We start from the raw sequence: 6138 nt of genomic DNA on the forward strand, positions 1-6138 counted from the left end.
GTATAACGATTGTAAATTGCACATTGATTGTTTAGCATTGTATTGCTTTGTTGCTGAGGCATATTCACAGATGTCATTTGATGGTGAGATATGGTTTACAAATATTTGGATAATGTAATATGAAGATAATCAATTGGATATGTAAATGCTTTACTTCCCCTGCAGATGTTCTGACCTTTTGGTGGACAAGCTTTTGTTTGTATGTTGTTCTTTTAATAATGGGATAGATTACTAGTAATGCAGTAACAAAATGCTGTGCTCTTCCAAGAGTAATGATTATGTTGAAATCATTTTTTTATTAAAAAATCAGTAAGTAGGCACAATTCCATTTCAGCTTTCATATTAAAAGACTGATACTAAACATTTGTTTGAAAATGGTAATAAATGATCAGCCTAATATCTGGATATTTTTGTTACTAAAATTTTTAATAGTTTGATAATTGATTATATTCTTCAGTTTATATTTAAACATGTAGTGTTATGTGTACATAATTTACAGAACTGAAAAGAGGATGCCCTTACAGTAACATAGATTAGTAGTTTTCATTAATTATCAAGTTAATGAGTGCATGTTTTAAAGCATATGGGATTCCAAGAATGATTTTCTTGCCATTGCAATTTTTTTCATTTTTGTATTCAATTCATATACATTAATTATAGGAATGTTGAGAATCTCCTCAAACCCTCTTTAAAAATATAGACAGACGGTTTTAATTTTTGTAGGGGATTTCTATGGACAAATGTCCAAAAAAATTATTTTTATTGTCTTAAAAGCCTCTATCTTTTTATAGCTTGGAGAATATTTTTGTTTTTCTTTTATGATATAAAAACTCTAACACTCCAATTCTTAATATTTTGCATGTAAGTCATTACTGGAAATAATCACATCATTTCATGACTTGAGCTCTCAAAAGATTCAGCTGTGTATGAAACAATTGAGCATTTCCTGGGTTTTAATAGATTTAGTCATAACATAACAATATTGAAGCCTACAAATTAAAATTTGAGAACAGTAGACATTGAGTTGTTTAGGATTTGAACAGACGATCAGCCTAAGATATAATATATATATATATATATATATATATATATATATATATATATATAGTTTGATTTCAGAGAGGAAGGGAAAGGGAGACAGAGCTAAAAACATCAATGATGAGAGAGAATCATTGATTAGCATGCCCCACACTGGGGATTGAGTCCATAACTTGGGCATGTGCCCTGACCAGGAATCAAACTGTGACCTCCTGGTTCATAGGTCAATGCTCAACCACTGAGCCACCATGGCTGGGCCTAAGATACTTTCAAAACTTGGATTATAAAGTCTCCCAGAAATGTGAGAAAATAGATGTGATGTGTGTGTTCTGGTTCAGTGTTCAAGTGAAAAGGCTCACATTATGAAAGATGCTGAAACTCAAGAAAGAGCATGGATGTCTGAATAAAACTGTGTGGAAGGAACGTTAAGTGACTATTTCCTCAAAGCCCTGTACTATCACCACAGGTAGAAGTTTCTTACACTTGGTGCCAAATACTCTCCTCCCGTTGGTTGACCTGTGAATTAGTGACGAACGCCTTGAATGTTCACATGATGACAAGGGAATCATCTATTTTGTAAGTGGCAGTGGAAATGTGCTGAAGCATGCACAATTTAACCTCAGCAACCAGCCTTTCTGTCCTGCTGATTCAGGGGGATCAAGGACACAGCATCTAACCCTCACATTTTGCTTGGCTGCAAGTCTCTATCTGAATGGGGTCTATGGAACATGGATCTTGGTCTTATGAAACCAATCTTTCCTCTTTAAATGTCAGTATCTTATTAGACCTTTGCATTGGTTCATTTTGGTGTTTCCTTTGCTCTCTAGTGAAATGAAGTGTTTAACAGCCACTGCAGTATTAACAGTTAACAGTCTTAATAGTATAAGCTTGTAATTTGACTCTAAGTGGACTGTGACTTTGAAGCAAAGACTGCACATGCATTTCTGTCATGGTGGGATTTAAAGATCACAATAAAACTTGATCGAGACATAGCTTATAAGAGAGTATTAGTAATTTCCATGTGCTATAATGCTGAGTTGGGAGGTTCCGTTTAACCTCTCAAGGTCTTGGCTGAATTAGAGCACTGCTCAATTGTTAAAGCATTTCTTGGGTGTGGCTCCATTTTGGTAATGTGTACTTCAGGGATGCTACTCCTATTGTTGGCAGAAGGTGTCCATCATCCATTTTTCTGTCTTTTAGGCAATAGCACAATATCAATTCTATAAAGTGATTTTATGACACATAGTAGGGGCCCAGTGCATGAATTCGTGCACCTAAAAGGAACTGTGGGCCGCGAGGCTGTGGTGGGCACAGGGGCAGTCTTGGCCCATCCTCCGTGCCCCTGCCCAGCCCCTCCCACCACAGCCCCTGGTTCCCTGTCTGCTGGTAGCCCCACTCCCGCTGCCACTGCTCCCAGATGCTGACAGCACCAGCCCCACTTGACCCACTGATGGTGCGGAGCGATTGGGGCCAGCACCAGCAGCAGGTGCGAGCACCAGGCAGGACCGTGGCATGTGGGAGCAAATAATTTTCAGTCACCACCAGAGGCTCGCCCTGATGATAGCCACCAGTGCCCCACCTTGGTTTAGCGCCCTGCTCACCTGCTCCACCATCCCACCACAGCCGATGCCCACCACAGAGCTCTGCCACCTGCTGCCAACGCCCACCGTATTCTGCACACACCCCTTCGTGGTCAGCGCACGTCATAGAGACTGGTTATTCGGTTGTTCAGTTGTTTCGCTGTTTGGTCTATTTGCATATTAGGGTTTTATATATATATATATATAGATATTTAGAAATATGGGGAGATTTTCAGGGTCTATGTCAGATTGTGCAAGTGTATTAGCCTATCATTTCATCAGGTGAGAGAACTAATTTGTTTAATACTGTGTGTTGTGTATGAGTTTATACATAATTTTGACAAAATTTAATTGTTTAATATTAAGTTGAAGGAATCTTCTTTTTGGTGTCACACTAGCAAATAGTGTTTTAACCTGATATTCACATTTCAATGGCATAGAACTATACACAGCAATGACAACAAGGACAAAGGTCATAGAAAATTTTAAAAATTCTTTATTTTATATTTGATATATGCATTAGAATTTTAAAAAACTGCCTCACCCCACCCCCTACCCAGCCAGTGTTTCTCAGTGGTTGAGCATTGATCTATGAACCAGGAGGTCACAGTTCTATTCCCAGTCAAGGCACATACCTGGGTTGTGGGCTAGATCCCCAGTGAGGGACATGTAGGAGGCAGTTGATCAATGATTTTCTCTCATCCTTGATGTTTCTATCTCTCTCTCCTTCTTCCTTCCTCTCTAAAATCAATAATAAAATATATTTTAAAAATATTCCCCCCAATTTTTTGTAAATGTAATAAATGTTTTATATATAACTCTTACTACTAATGATGATGATTATAACAATAATCCTATATAATAAAAGCCTAATATGCAAACTAACTAAACAGCAGAACGACTGGTGGAACAACCAGTGCTATGACACTCACTGATCACCAGGGGACAGACACTCAACTCAGGAGCTGCCCCCAGCCCGCAGGCTCCAGGCCAGCCAAGGCTGGTGCCAGCCGGCCCCCCACACCCCTATTGCCCTGCCAGTTGCCCCACAGATTGGCCCTGATTGCTGGCCAGGCCTAGGGAATCCTACCCATGCAGGAATTTCATGCACCGGGCCTCTAGCAGTAATATAAAAGAATTCCATTTTCTCACCACTTTTCATAATATCCCTCCTTCCTAGTGACTGTACTGGTTTTAACACTGAAAATCCTGTGGCAGAAACCTTGTAGCACAGGCAAACCAGAAAGATTCATGTAGCTATTTGGTCTTCTTGGAGGTAATAATTTCCCTTTATTTTCACTTGCATAATTTGCTATCCACATAATCTTATACTTGTTTCAAATGCTATATCATTCTATTAAATCTCCATTTTTAATAAGGAACTCTTTTCCATAATACTTTTCTTCTTTTCTGAGTCAATCCACATTTGTAGTTTGACCCTTCACTTTCTGAGGCACATCATTCTTTCCTCAGAAAAAGTGCAAAAAAGTATACCTACAAGTCATTTCATTAAAAAAGAGAGAGAGAGAGAAATATTGTACCCACATACTGAATGGATATTTTGGTTTGGCATAATACTTAAGGATGGAGATTTTTGCCTTCAGAATTTTGAAGACAATTATTTTCTAGAACCCATAGTTGCTATTAAGAAATCTGAAGTCATTCTAAGCATCTTATGTATGTGGCACTGTCTCCTCTGTTTAGAAGACTTTACAATCTTCCCTTTAGCACTGATATTTGGAAATTTCATGATAATTGGTGTTGGGGTAAGACTTTCTCGTTGATTGTATCAGGCAGTCTTAGATTTGTGTACTTTATTCTAGAACTTTTCTTGGGTAATTTCTTTCACTTATTTTGTCCATCTGTGCTTTCTGGAACTTTTTAGTCAGAAATTACTCTTTTTAGATTGATTCTATAAGTAACTTTTACTTCATATTTTCCAACTTTACATATTTTTGTTTTTTCTAAAAGACTTACTTAAATTTACCTTTATAACTTCTAGTTGACCTATTTTCTTACAATGCTTTAACTTGCAAGAGTTCTTTCTGTTTATGATTTTTTTTAATAGCATTTAAAAATTTTGCATGCATTAACACTTCATTGTGGAGAGTAAATATTTAAATATTTTTAGAGTTATCTCTCTTTCCTTAAGACTGTCATATCATTTCTCTACATTTCTCTCAGCCTTCCATTTTGTAGTCTTTTCTCAAGTGTCAGGTGATCTTTACTTGTTCCTTTTTATGTAAAATAGGGGCATTAAAATATCAGTTTAGAAGCCCTTTGTATACTAATGAACCAAAGGACAAGGTACTAATTAATATGGTAATTGGGTGGGCAACTGGCTTTTTTGCTATGGCACTTTTCCACAATATGAATGTGGACATATCATTGCTCTGAGGATTTTCAGATTATCTGGAGATGCTGTTTCCAATAGCCCTCCCAGGGAAGGATTGACAGTCACTGTTGTTGTTTAGGTTCCCAGCAGGGGCATATGCCTGACCACTTAGTGTACAATGTTCATTTTATTTCCTTGTTTTAAACTATGTGCCTCACCTGCACTTTTCCTCATGTGTGCTCCTAGATAAATTTATCTAGGAGAATGCTTAAAAATTTTGCCTGTAGAGTAGACCTGTAATTCCTGATATTCTTTGCATTGGTATGAGAAATGGGTGGGCATATATTCAGTGTAATTGTTTTTAAATGATCTCTCTTTTTTCATTCCCACTCTTTACTTTTTTGCTAGGTCTTAAAAATCTCTGGAGTTTTTCAGGGAAAATCACTCACAACCTCTTCTCATGAATGTATGCTGTATCTTCTTCATCATTAGAAAGTCAGTGACTGCTGTTTGATCTGCTTTCCATTTTTCTTTTTCTTTGCAAAAAGTTGCCATATTATGTCCCATCTCTGTTGATTTATGCCAATTTTATTTCTTTACCTTTCTTTTATAATGGGTTCTGGAAGAGATAGAGATAATCATATGACCAATTGACCTCTTTTTAATGAATGGTGAAGATCCCATGATTAAAAAATGGCCTCAATAGAGGCAGTAGTGCCAGAAGTAGCCATAGTTGATTTAGTAGAGATAGTTTTAGCCATTATATCAGTTACAACTAAGAATGTTTACTAGCAATTCATATTTACTACCCGTGCCTCAATGCATATAATTTATAGTGCCTTATAGCTTAGAGACACCTTTAGAGACATTTGATTTTATTTCACATGATTTTTATAATAACTCTGTGTAAAGGGGTGGACATGTGCCACTAATCATTACACACATCTCACTTTACAGATATGAAATCTAAGAATCAAGGATGTTAAATAGTTGACTCAACTTTGCTCAACTAGTAGGTGCTGAAGAAAAGTCTAGTCAGTCTTTCATTTCCAGTGTTCATCACCCATGATGGCAATTTGCAGAGGAAGTTTGAAGTATTACTGTGAGTTTGATTTTGAAGATTTTCCAGACTGCTTGAGGTCTTGTGATTCTTGCTATCACAATAGAATATGTTTTCTTCAAGAA

This window comes from Plecotus auritus (assembly GCF_963455305.1).
Source record: "Plecotus auritus genome assembly, chromosome: 9".
Taxonomy (NCBI): Eukaryota; Metazoa; Chordata; class Mammalia; order Chiroptera; family Vespertilionidae; genus Plecotus; species Plecotus auritus.